This window comes from Marmota flaviventris, chromosome X, assembly GCF_047511675.1.
Source record: "Marmota flaviventris isolate mMarFla1 chromosome X, mMarFla1.hap1, whole genome shotgun sequence".
Lineage (NCBI taxonomy): Eukaryota > Metazoa > Chordata > Mammalia > Rodentia > Sciuridae > Marmota > Marmota flaviventris.
This window is the reverse complement of record NC_092518.1, coordinates 52,383,195-52,395,581: the sequence shown is the minus strand read 5'-3', so window position 1 is coordinate 52,395,581 and position 12,387 is coordinate 52,383,195. Positions and strand designations below refer to the sequence as shown.

The 12,387-nt window shown below is 39.6% G+C and overlaps 1 pseudogene; it reads left to right on the top strand.

Moving 5' to 3' along the window:
• Positions 1-7,390: 7,390 nt before the first annotated feature.
• On the top strand, positions 7,391-8,635 carry LOC114081478 (protein-tyrosine sulfotransferase 1 pseudogene; annotated as a pseudogene).
• The last annotated feature ends 3,752 nt before the right edge of the window (positions 8,636-12,387 follow it).

The following is a 12,387-nucleotide window of genomic DNA, read 5'->3' as shown; positions in this document are numbered from 1 at the left end:
TCTCTATATTTATTAAATGTCTCATTTTGTTTGTGCCCCTTTCCCCAATTTCATTTTGTTATCTTTAATTCTTCTTTTGCATCTTATCAACATTTTTTAAGATGGTTATTTTTGAATTATTTTTAGATATTTATTACCTTAGTGTCAGTTACTGGGGCCTTATTAGTGTCTTTTGGTTGTCTCATGTTAGACTCATTTTTTAAAAATCATGTAGCCTTGTATCATTGCCTGTGCATTTTGAGGGAGCAAATATCTCTTCTAGTCTTTATAGCCTGGGTTTAGCAGGTAAAACCTTTTTTTTTCCCATCAGGCACCTGAGATGATAGAATTGTATCTAGGATCATAAAGGAATAAGGTTAGAACCAAATTATATGGTAGTTTCTAGGTCTACAGTGAGGTCCATGGTTGGTAGACCTCTTATCAGAGGCTCAGGTGGGCATCTGGTCCCTAGACGAAATTAATTACCTCTGGGGTCAGTGGATCTGGAAGTGGGACAAATATTTGATTCAGGGTTTGTAGTTGGGACCATAGATGTTAGACTTATTACCAAGTGTGAAGTGAATGTGATTTCTACTAGATCCTTGTAAAGGCTCCTACCGATCATAGTAGGTTTCCTTCGTGGGAATGAATGGTTCTAGACTGCTGCTGATTGGGGCTAGAACTGAGTCCTAGAACTGCTTCAGGGTCCACAGGTAGGCCAAGTTCTGCAGGCCAATCCCTTGTAGCAAAGATGAACATATTCCCATTTGAGTCCCAAAGCATGTGAGACTACTTTTAGACTGTGGATGGTAAGTGCTAGAGTTAGAGAATTCATAGCAGGTAGGTTACCTGAGGTGGATGGGTATAACTCCTTCCAGATCATTTGTCAGATGTGCTGTGCTATAGTTTGGATATTTAAAAATGGGCAAAGGACTTGAAATAAATACTTTTTCAAAGAAGACATGCAAATGGACAACATATATATGAAAAGGTACTTAACATTTCTAATCATAAGGAAATGTGAATCAAAGCCACAATCAGATATCACCTTACATCTGTTAAAATGGCCATTATCAAGGGGCTGGGGTTGTGGCTCATTGGCAGAGCACCTGCCTCACACATGTGAGACCCTAGGTTTGATCCTCAGTAGCACATAAAAATAAATAAACAAAATAAAGATATTGCATCTATCTATAAAAAATGGCCATTATCAAAAGGACAAGAGATAAGAAGGAAGAGGATGTAGAGAAAACTGAACCCTTGCACACTGTTGGTGGGAGCATAAATTTCTACAGCCATTAGGGAAAACAGTATGGAGGGTCCTCAAAAATAAATAGACAAATAAACAAACAAATAAATAAATAAAATAACTACCAGATGATCCAGCAACTCTATCTGGTTATATATCCAGAAAACAGTATCATGAAGAGATAACTGCATTTCCATGTTCATTGCATCATTATTCCTAATAGCCAACATATAGTGAAAATGTAAATTTCCTTCAATGGATGAATGGGTAAAGACAATGTGGCATATGTATACTATGCAATATATTCATCCTTCAAAAGATGGTTTGGGCAGGCTCACAGGGACTGGCAGAGAGTGTGGGGCTCCGACTCTAGGTTGCCCCCACCTCTTCAGGGATTTACCTATGGTGTTTCTGAGGGGATACTGCCTGCACTGACTTTCTCTGGGGGCAAAGGCAACATCTATGAATGCTTTAGTGACCTTCCTTACTAGAATATCAGTTCAGCAGTTGAGAATTCCTCTATGAAGAAACAACAGAAGGAGCAGCAGCTGCTCATTGGGGAATTAAAAGATCAAGATAAAGAGCTCAATGATAGGGTTGCAGTGCATCAAAGACAACTTTCATGGGAAGAGGATTGGCAGAAAGGGTTGACTTTGGAGGAATGTGTAGCAAATGAGAAGATGAACTATATAAAAGAATTGAAATAATCTGGTCACTCACAAACAAGGTAAAAGTCCTCGAACCCAATCCAATCAAATGCCAAACAGCTCTTGAAAAGATTCAACTACATCTTCAGTAGATGGCTCAAAATGAAACACATTTGGGCTGGGGCTGTAGCTCAGTGGTAGAGCACTTGTCTCGCAGGTGTGAGGCCCTGGGTTCGATCCTCAGTACAAGAAAGAAAGAAAGAGAGAGAGAGAGAGAGAGAGAGAGAGAGAGAGAGAGAGAAAGAAAGAAAGATATTGTGTCCATCTACAACTAAAAAATGTTTCAAAAAAATGCAACACCTTCTTCCATCCTCTCTGAAGACCTTGAGTGAGCTAATTGCCATCCAGTTTCTCACTGGGTTCTTCAAAAACTGCCCTAAGATATGATGAGACAGAGATCCCTTCTGGTATAAAGAACTCATCCAAGGGTTTGTTAATCAACAAAGATGCAGCATGGTCTAATGAAGAAGATGACTTTTTTCCCACAAGTAAGCTTCAGTGTTTGCTGGCACAATCTTGGCAGATATTTGGCCATCTGGAGCTGAGCACACTGCTGCCATCAGCTATGAGAATCTTGACAGCAGTGCCAGAAGCATGATTTCCTTTTCCTGTGTTTCATTGGTAGGATCTAAATACTCCAGTGAGCACTGGGGTGCAAATATCACTGGGAGGTAATTTTGTTAGAATGAAAGTTTCTTTTTGTCTCTGAGGGAGGGAGGTAGCATACTTGCTTTAAGAAAGACATATTCAAATGTTACCACATTTAAATGGCCTCGGTCTCTTTCTAGTTTCTAATTACCTGGGGTATGTGAATATCAATTCTTGGGAATTTATTTATTTATTTTGGGTTTGTTTTTTTTTTTTTTTTTTTTTTTTTTTTGTGGTGCTGCAGATGGAACCCAGAGCCTCATGCCAGACAAACACTCTACCACTGAGATACACCCCAGCCCAAGTTCTTAGATGTTAAAAAAGTACACAAAATTTCAAACTTTGAATACATAGAAATTTCAAATGCACATGAAAATCGAATAATACAGTCATTTATTTTTAACACTGATCAACTTCCTGCTAATTCTGTTTTATCTCCCTTTTACCCATGTTTTCTTCTAAAGCAGTAGAGCAAATCTAAGACAATATATCATTTCACTCATAAATATTTCATGTTGTATCTGTATCAGATATGGACTTTTAATGAACAACCATGAAATTATCACTACCAACAAAAATAACAATAAAACTTAAATATCATTTAGTAACTAAACCATGTTAAGGTTATCCCATTTATCTTAAAAATGTCTTTTTCTTTTTGTTCAAATCAATATCCAACTAAGGTCCCTACTTTGTATTTGTCTATGTCCCTGAAAATCTCACTTATAACTAACAGTTTATTTCTTCCCTCCCTTTCCTTTTCCCTTCTTCTCAATTTTCTCTTCATTGTTCTTCCTTCTTTCCCTTTTTTATTCCTCTTCCTTTACCTCTATCTTTTTAATTTTTTAAATTCTTTGGTACTGGGGATCAAATCCAGGGCCTTGTACATGCTCAGCATGCTCTGTACCACTGAACTACACTCCCAGCCCCTCTTTTGTTTCTTAATGCCACTTATTTGTGAAAGAAACACTGCATCATTTGTTTTGGGCAGTTACCCACATTTGGGATCTTGCTAACTCTATCTTTGTTGTGTTATCTCTCTCCTCTATCCTATCCCCAAGTAATTCCTGAAAACTGGCATTTAGATCTATCAACTTGATTAGACTATTGATTAATTTGGGGTTTGGAGTTTTTTTAAATTTGGCATTGATGGTATTATCTGTTTCTTATTCCATCATATCAGGAGGGCCCTAAAATCTGGGTTTCCCACCTAATATATGTTATGCTTTATGGGTGAATTTAGGAGTTTGTCAGTTTGAGCTTTAATATTGCAATGTTTCCCTAACATTCACGTAATGATTTTAGCTTTCATCAGTGATTATTATTTAGAATGCATTACTTCATCAGGAACTTCAAAATAGTAATTTCCTAATCTGTCACTCTTTCAGGGAATGTTTCACATGTTAACCTTAACTGCTTATTATGAACACAGTAACAATCTAATAGCAATGATGTAAGTTGCTGTATAGATTTTTATGGCATCAATATTATTAGTGGAAAGAACAATGGACTTGAAATCAGGATAGTTGCCCAGTTTTCTCATTGTAATATATGAACTTAGAACTGATGCTTTAGGATTCAAAGTAAATTACTTGCATGTGCTGTGTGCATAATTACAGATAGTTGAAAGCCATTGAATTAGTAATTTTTGTATCCCTCACCAAATCCAAAATAAATAAAAAAGGTCTAAAAGAACACTGAAATGCTTTTGTATTAAAATAAACCTTGTTGGCAATTGTAGCTCAGTGGTGAAGTGAATGCTAAGCATGTGTGAGACCCTGGGTTCAATCTTTAGCACTGAATAAAAGAAAGAAAGGAAGAACCTTATTGGGGCATAATTTCATATAATAAAAGAAAGATCTTTTATTATGAATGATCTTTTATTAAGAATGTCTTTAATGCCATAATACTTTAATGCAAAACTGATATAGATCACACTGGTTCAATAAATTTGGACAAATGTGTATGCACCCATGTAACCAATATTCCCATCAAGGTATAAAGCATTTCCATCATCCAGAAAGTTTCTTTGAGCTTTTTGAAGTGAATCCCTCCTTACTTACCACCTCAGGCACCTCTGATTTTATCACAAGGCTAGTTTTGTCTGTTCTAAAACTTCCTGCAAATGCCATAGTATGGTGTATACTCTCTCTAGCTTTTTCAAATTTGATTATTTTGAGATTCACCCATATTGTCATATCAGTACCTCATTCTTTTTTTAATCTCTGCTTAATTGTGTTTCATTATATGACTGTACCACAAAGTATTTACTCACCTCTCACTGGGACATTTGAGCGATTTCACATTTGAAGCTATTATGAATTAAGCTGCTTTGGACATTTTTATACCAGCGTTTTTATGGACATATGTTTTCCAATCTAAATTCCTATGTGAATGCTAAGAAGTAGAATTGTTGGTTATAGAATAGGGGTCTATTAACCAGGCCTGGTGGCACAGCCTGCAATCCCAGCAACTCGGGGGACTAAGGCAGGAGGATTGCAAGTTTGAAGTCAGCTTCAGCAACTTAGCAAGGCACTGTCTCAAAATAAAAAGGCTTGCAATATAGCTCAGTAATAGAGAGCCCTTGGGATCAACCCCCAGTATATGAAAAAAAAAAAAAAAAAACAACAAAGGCAAGGAAGCAAAAAAAGAATAAGTACATTCAACTTCATAATAAACTGCCATTGTTTTTCAAGTTGGTCCTGCCAGCTATGTACGAGTACTCTAGGTGCTCTATGTCCCCACCAACATGTGGTTTTGTCAGTCTGTTTGATTTTAGTCATTCTAGCAAGTATGAAGTGGTATCTTATTGTGATTTAATTTGCGTTTTCTTGTCAGCTAATGATACGCATCTTCTCATGTACTTATTATGTTCATTTACTTTGATCTCCTTTAATTTCTCTTACCATATTTTATGGTACTCATTGTGAGATCTTGCACATCTTTTGTTACATTTCTCCCTAATAGTTTGTTTGCTGAGGCTATTATAGATGGTATTTTAAGGTTTGAGGATAAACATTCTCAAATTGCTTTTTGATATGAGTAACTTTGGAAATTGGAACTTTGCCAAATTTCTATATATTTTCTGATAATCTTTTTTTTTTTTGGTGGGGGGGCACTGGGGATTGAACTCAGGGACATTCGACCACTGAGCCACATCCCCAGCCCATTTTTGTATTTTATTTAGAGACAGGGTCTCACTGAGTTGCTTAGCACCTTGCTTTTGCTGAGGCTGGCTTTGAACCCTCAATCCTCCTGCCTCAGCCTCCTAAAATGCTGGGATTACAAGTATGCACCATCACCCCCAGCTCTAATAGACAATCTTGACATTTGTGAATAAAGAAAATATTCTTTCCTCAATAATAATAATATAATAATATTTTATTTCTAAATAGGTTTCAACCAGTAATTATCTAAAATATCCAACAAAACAATATTGAGAAAATCCTATATTGATGAAATGCCTATATTGTTAGATTTATAATACAGTCTATCAATTCAACTTAATTTTGGATTCTAAAGTTATGCATATAAATAGACATAGTAGGCAGGCACAATTTCACATTCCTGCCATCCCCAGCAACTTGGGATGTTGAGGCAGGAGGATTGCCAGTTCAAAGCTAGCCTCAGCAACTTAGCAAGGCCCTCAGCAACTTAGCCAGGCCCTGTCTCAAAAGAAAAAAATAAAAAGGGCTGTGGATGTGGTTCAGTGGTTAAGTGCCCCCAGGTTAAATCCCTGATATCAAAAAACAAACAGACATAGCAAAAATATGTATAGACAATATCTGGAGAAATAAAATCCTTAAATTTATCCATGGTAGTAACTTCTTTGTTTCCTTTAAAAAAACTTCTAATCTTTTAATTTATGTTGTATGATCTTTTGATAATGAGAATGAAGTGTTTCTTTTAAAAAGCTATTTATAGTAGAGGATAGGAAAGGCAGCAGAATACAACAGACACTAGTATAACAATATGTAAAACAGTGGATGTGTAACCGATGTGATTCTGCAATCTGTATACGGGGTAAAAATGGGAGTTCATAACCCACTTGAATCAAAGTGTGAAATATGATTTGTCAAGAACTATGTAATGTTTTGAACAACCAACAATAAAAATTTAAAAAAAAAAAGCTATTTATATAGAAAGGTACTGCCAGATACACATCTTTCATATAACTTACATAAAGAGTTGTGTAGCAGTCTATGGCTATAAACTTTCTTGTCTCTATTTAATCACCTACAAAAATATTTAAAGAAATCAATAAAGTTTGCATATTTAAAAATAGATTGACTTGAATCAAATTGTGAAATATGATATATCAAGTACTATGTAATGTTTTGAACAGCCAACAATAAAAAATTAAAAATAAAATAAAATAAAATAAAATAAAATTCTAGAAAATGCAAAAAAAAAAATAGATTGAGTCGCTGCTGAGGCAGCCGCGGTGCGTCTCCCGGGCCAGCTCGGGCTGGCGGCGGCAGCGGCGGTGCTCAGTGGTGAGGGAGGGCTCCCGGACCGACGTGATGGCACCCACCTAAGGTGGTGGGGGAGGTGTCTGGGAGGTGTCTGGGCTCAGCATGCCGGGCGGCGGTTCCTCGCTGGTCGCAGGTGGACACAATATTTTATTTTTGTGTGGTGCTGAGGATTGAACCCAGTGCCTCATGCATGATAAGCAAGTGCTCTACCTCTGCGCCACATCCCCAGCCCAGAAGAGATGGATTTTAAGGAATCGGCTGATGCTGTCATGGGGCTGGCGGGTCTGCAATCCACAGGGCAGTCTGACAGATATTAATCATCTTTCTGAAGTACAATCTCCATGGCCTGAACTTTTTTTGAAAATCATTTTGAGCAAAGCATTTGTTTAATAACAAGATAACCACATCAAGATGGTTGGAAAACTGAAGCAGAATTTACTATTGGCGTGCCTGGTGATCAGTTCTGTGACAGTATTTTACTTGGGCCAGCATGCCATGGAATGCCACCACCGAATAGAGGAACGTAGCCAGCCAGCCAAATTGGAGAGCACAAAAGCCACCGTGCGAACTAGCCTGGACTCTAAAGCCAATAAAACCTTTGCCTATCACAAAGATATGCCTTTGATATTCATTGGCGGTGTGCCTCAGAGTGGGACCACACTCATGAGGGCCATGCTGGACGCACACCCTGACATTGGCTGTGGAGAGGAGACCAGGGTCATTCCTCGGATCGTGGCCCTGAAGCAGATGTGGTCGCGGTCCAGTAAAGAGAAAATCCGCTTGGATGAGGCTGGTGTCACTGATGAAGTGCTGGACTCTGCCATGCAAGCCTTCTTACTAGAAATCATCGTGAAGCATGGGGAGCCAGCCCCGTACTTATGTAACAAAGATCCCTTTGCCCTGAAATCCTTAACTTACCTTGCCAGATTGTTCCCCAATGCCAAATTTCTCCTGATGGTTCGAGATGGCCCGGCATCAGTGCATTCAATGATTTCTCGGAAAGTTACTATAGCTGGGTTTGACCTGAACAGCTACAGGGACTGTTTGGCCAAGTGGAATCGTGCCATAGAGACGATGTACAACCAGTGCATAGAGGTCGGTTACAAAAAGTGCATGTTGGTCCACTACGAGCAGCTCGTCCTCCATCCTGAGCGGTGGATGAGGACCCTGTTGAAGTTTCTCCACGTCCCATGGAACTACTCAGTGCTGCACCATGAGGAGATGATCGGGAAGGCCAGGGGAGTGTCGCTGTCAAAAGTGGAGAGATCTACAGACCAAGTCATCAAGCCAGTCAATATGGGAGCTCTGTCAAAATGGGTGGGGAAGATCCCTCCAGATGTCTTACAAGATATGGCAGCGATTGCACCCATGCTTGCCAAATTGGGGTATGACCCTTACGCCAACCCACCCAACTACGGGAAGCCGACCCCCGGATCCTCGAGAACACCAGAAGGGTCTACAAAGGAGAATTCCAGCTACCTGACTTTCTGAAGGAAAAACCCCAGACGGAGCCTATGGAGTAGCAGGGCCTGGAACCTCCTTCACACCTTGAGGTGAGGGTTGGGCTTCACTCCTGGGTTCTGGGGTGTCCCCCTGGGCTGTCGCAGAAGGCCACATCACCAAGTGGAGAGCACAGCTTTGGAGTCAGGTGCCTGGGTTGGAATCCTTCCTTGGTCACTTGTGTGGCATTGAGCAAATTACTTAACCTCACTGTGTCCTAGTTTTTTCATCTGTAAAACAAAGGGCTGAAGATACAGCTCAGTGGTAAGAGTGCTTGCCCAGCATGCATGAGGCCTTGGGTTCAATCCCAGCACCACCAAAAAAAACAAAGAGTGCCACCTGTAAGATGAAGAGGTCACTGGTAGCACTTAACACCCTCACGTCTTGAGGAACACACAAATAGAGTTAGGTGTTACCTTGGTGATGAAGTGGTCTGACATCATGACTATGGAGAGGACCTGTAGACAGACAAGCCCACTCACCTTTTGCTGATGAGGAAAGTGATCTCAGAGGGAGCAAGATATTAGGTCATCTCATGGAGCAAGAGGGAGCCCAGAGCTAAAGAGCATCTTCTCTTGACTTGTCACCAGGCTCTCCCCACTGCCCCTGCTGCCTGCTCTTTCTGCTGGACTTGGAGTATGTGTGTATGAGATTTTTTTCTTCTGTTTTGTTTTTCAAGATTGCCCTTACACTTTTATTTATTTATTTATTTGAGACAGGATCTTACTGCTAAGTTGCTGAGGCTGGCTTTGAACTTACAATCCTCCTCCCTCAGCCTCCTGAGTTGCTGGGATTACAGACATGCACCACTGCACCTGGCCTGATTTTTGCTTTTATTTTTACTTTATGTAATAACCATGTACTGAGTGCATTCTTCAAACCAGGCATAAGCCCACAAGTGCACTCTGTTTTTATTTATCTATTAATTATGTTCACATAATATATAGTTTTATTTATATATATATATATTCTTTCAGTTCTCAAAGCATTCTGGCAGGTAAATGCTATTATTCCTGTTTTCTTAACTTATTTTTTAATTTTAATTTGTTATATATGACAGCAGAATGCATTACAATTCATAGTACACACATAGAGCACAATTGTTCATGTCTCTGGTGGTACACAATGTAGAGTCACACCATCCGTGTCTTCATACTTGTATTTTGGGTAATGATGTCCTTCTCATTCCACTGTCTTTCCTACCCCATGTTATTCCTGTTGTTGTAGATGAGAAAACTGAAGTTAAGTAACAGAGATTGAGTGGGAGATCTTTGTGGTTCGCTGTGTTTATGGAGCGCTGCTGTGTCACTGAGTTAATAAGTTTTAGAATCACAGTTGCCTTTTTTCCAAGGTGCAGATGCTGCGTGTCCCTACCATGTCCTCTGCACACCCTTTGCATGCCCCCTTGCATACAGACTTGCATGTCCAATCGCTGTCCTGCATCCTGGATGATTTTGTTCACCCAGGTGGCCTCAGCATCCGCAGGTGGTACCCTAGCCCTGCCGACGCACAGGGGCCTCCTTGACCCACTGGCTGGTCCATGAGAGAAGGCGTTGCCTGTTGACCCGGCCCTGGGGCGCCCAGGGCAGTGTTCCACCCTGGCCTGCTGACTGAGCCTGTGGGTGCCCAGCCCTCAGGGAAGCTGGGGGCTGCCGCGCATCCTGGGACATGCCCGTCCCTGGTTTCTTGGGTCCCTCTACATCTCGGTGCGGCCCATGCTCTCTGGCACTTTCTCTGCAGGGTCTCGGTGTGCACCTGCTCAGATGACCAGGGTATCAAGGTGACCGCTGCACCCTGGATGCGGTGCCCTCAGTGGCTTCACTGAGCTGTGCCCAGGGTAGGGCTGCCTCTGCGCTTTGCACAGAAGTCACTTGCAGGTGCGCAGGGGCAGTCCTGCAGTGCCTGCCCGGAGCAGGGATGGAGGCAGGAGGCAGGGAGCCCGGGAGTCCTAACGCTCTGTCTGCCCCAGGGAGCTGCAGAGCCCAGCGGAGCCCAGCGGAGCCCAGGCAGCCGGCCGTCTCCTGTGCACTCCAGCCCCTCCTGCCAAGGGCGGGTGTCCGCTCCTGTGGATAAGGAGCCAGGGGACAGTGCCCTCAGTTAGCCCCACTCTTGTCCTCATCTTTTCTTAACAGTTTCCAAACTTCGTTTTCAAGGGGAGGGTTTAAAAATGGTATTCTGTAAGCAAAATGGGCAGTTTCATTTTGGGATAGGTTGTCTGTACTTGGTCCAATGTTTCGTAGAACACTTGTGCCTGTTTAAATGTATTGATGTGGATAATATTAAATATCTTAATTATTTAAGTAATTCATTGTATTGTTTCTGAGAAGTTGGGAAATTACCGTATACATTTATAACTTAATGACTTTTGTATTTTATTTTTCAAAATAAAAGCTTTGAATGTGAAAAAAATAAAAAAATAAAAATAGATTGAGGGTCTGAGAGAAACAGGTTTAGTAAAGAATATCAGGAGTTCAGTTTGGGATATGTTAGGCTTAAAATGCCCATTAGGCATCTGAATGTAGATGTTGTTTAGACAATTTTGTATGGGTTTCTAATTCAAATCAGAGATTCTTGCTTGAGCTTCAAATACAGAGGTCTTCAGCATGGTCAGTTTAGATGGCAATCAAAGTCATATGATAGATATTTGATATCACCAAAAGAGATAATGTATGTAGTAAGAAAATAAAAGCCTAAAGACTAAATCTCTTTTACACATAAAGAGGATGAACAGACTGGGAGAAACCAGCAAAGAAGTTTGAAAAGCATCTGCCAAAATTGTAGAAGGAAAACCATTAACATCTGGTGTCTTATAAGTCAAGTATATGGTTTTAAGGCACAGAAAAGTGATCACTGTATCAAATGTTGCTGATAAGTGAAGACAGATGAGGCCTGCTAATTTGCCATTGGATGTAACAAGTTGGAGGTTATTGTGACCTTAGAAGAACAGTTGTGGTGGCTAATGGGCTACAAGAAAGGTAAAGAGAGAAATTGGTGATGGTTAATATAAATAACTTTTTAAAAAAGGAATTTGGATCTTGCTAAGAAGACTAATCCTGTAAATTTGAGTATGCAGGAAGAGAACAACTTCTTAGGATTGAAATCAAGAATCAAATTCCCAGAAGGAATGCAGTGTAAATACTAATCTATCATTTGGGGAATTTGGCCAAAACAAAGCATCTTATATTTTGTATGATACTTATAGTACAAATTTCTTCTTGCTACTTTAAAAATTCTAATCCAAATATTGTGACCATAATCTTTGTGCCCTTTTTATTCTCTTCATTATGGTAATAGAGCATAGATACATCAGTCAGAAAACTGATATATTCAAAATTAATTGTTTGATACTATCCATGTTACCAGGAAAAGATCAAAGTTACAAATTCACAACAAATATATTTTCATTTTTATCAAACAATCAATATTTTTGTTTTCCAAATCACATTTAAAGGAATAAATTTTCTCACCCATTTGTAAAAGTCCTCTTGAACCTAGATTCAGTAACCTTAGTAATTACTAAGAGTAGATTGAGTGCATAGTGATTCTTAGATTAAAAACTAAGTAATTTCACTGTCATCAATAATTCTCTTCATTTATTCTACTACACTCTTATGTACGTATGCCTGAAAATAAATTATAATAAAATTTAAAAAATTTTTCAACTGAAAAGGTTGAAAAATATGAAGAACATTAGCCATCACCATCATCAATTCTTTCCATGTAAAAGAAAATAATTGTCCTTCAGTATGAAGGTTCCTCAAAAAACTAGGTATAGAGCCATCATATGACCCAGATATACCACTCTTTGGTAATTATTCTAAAGAATTAC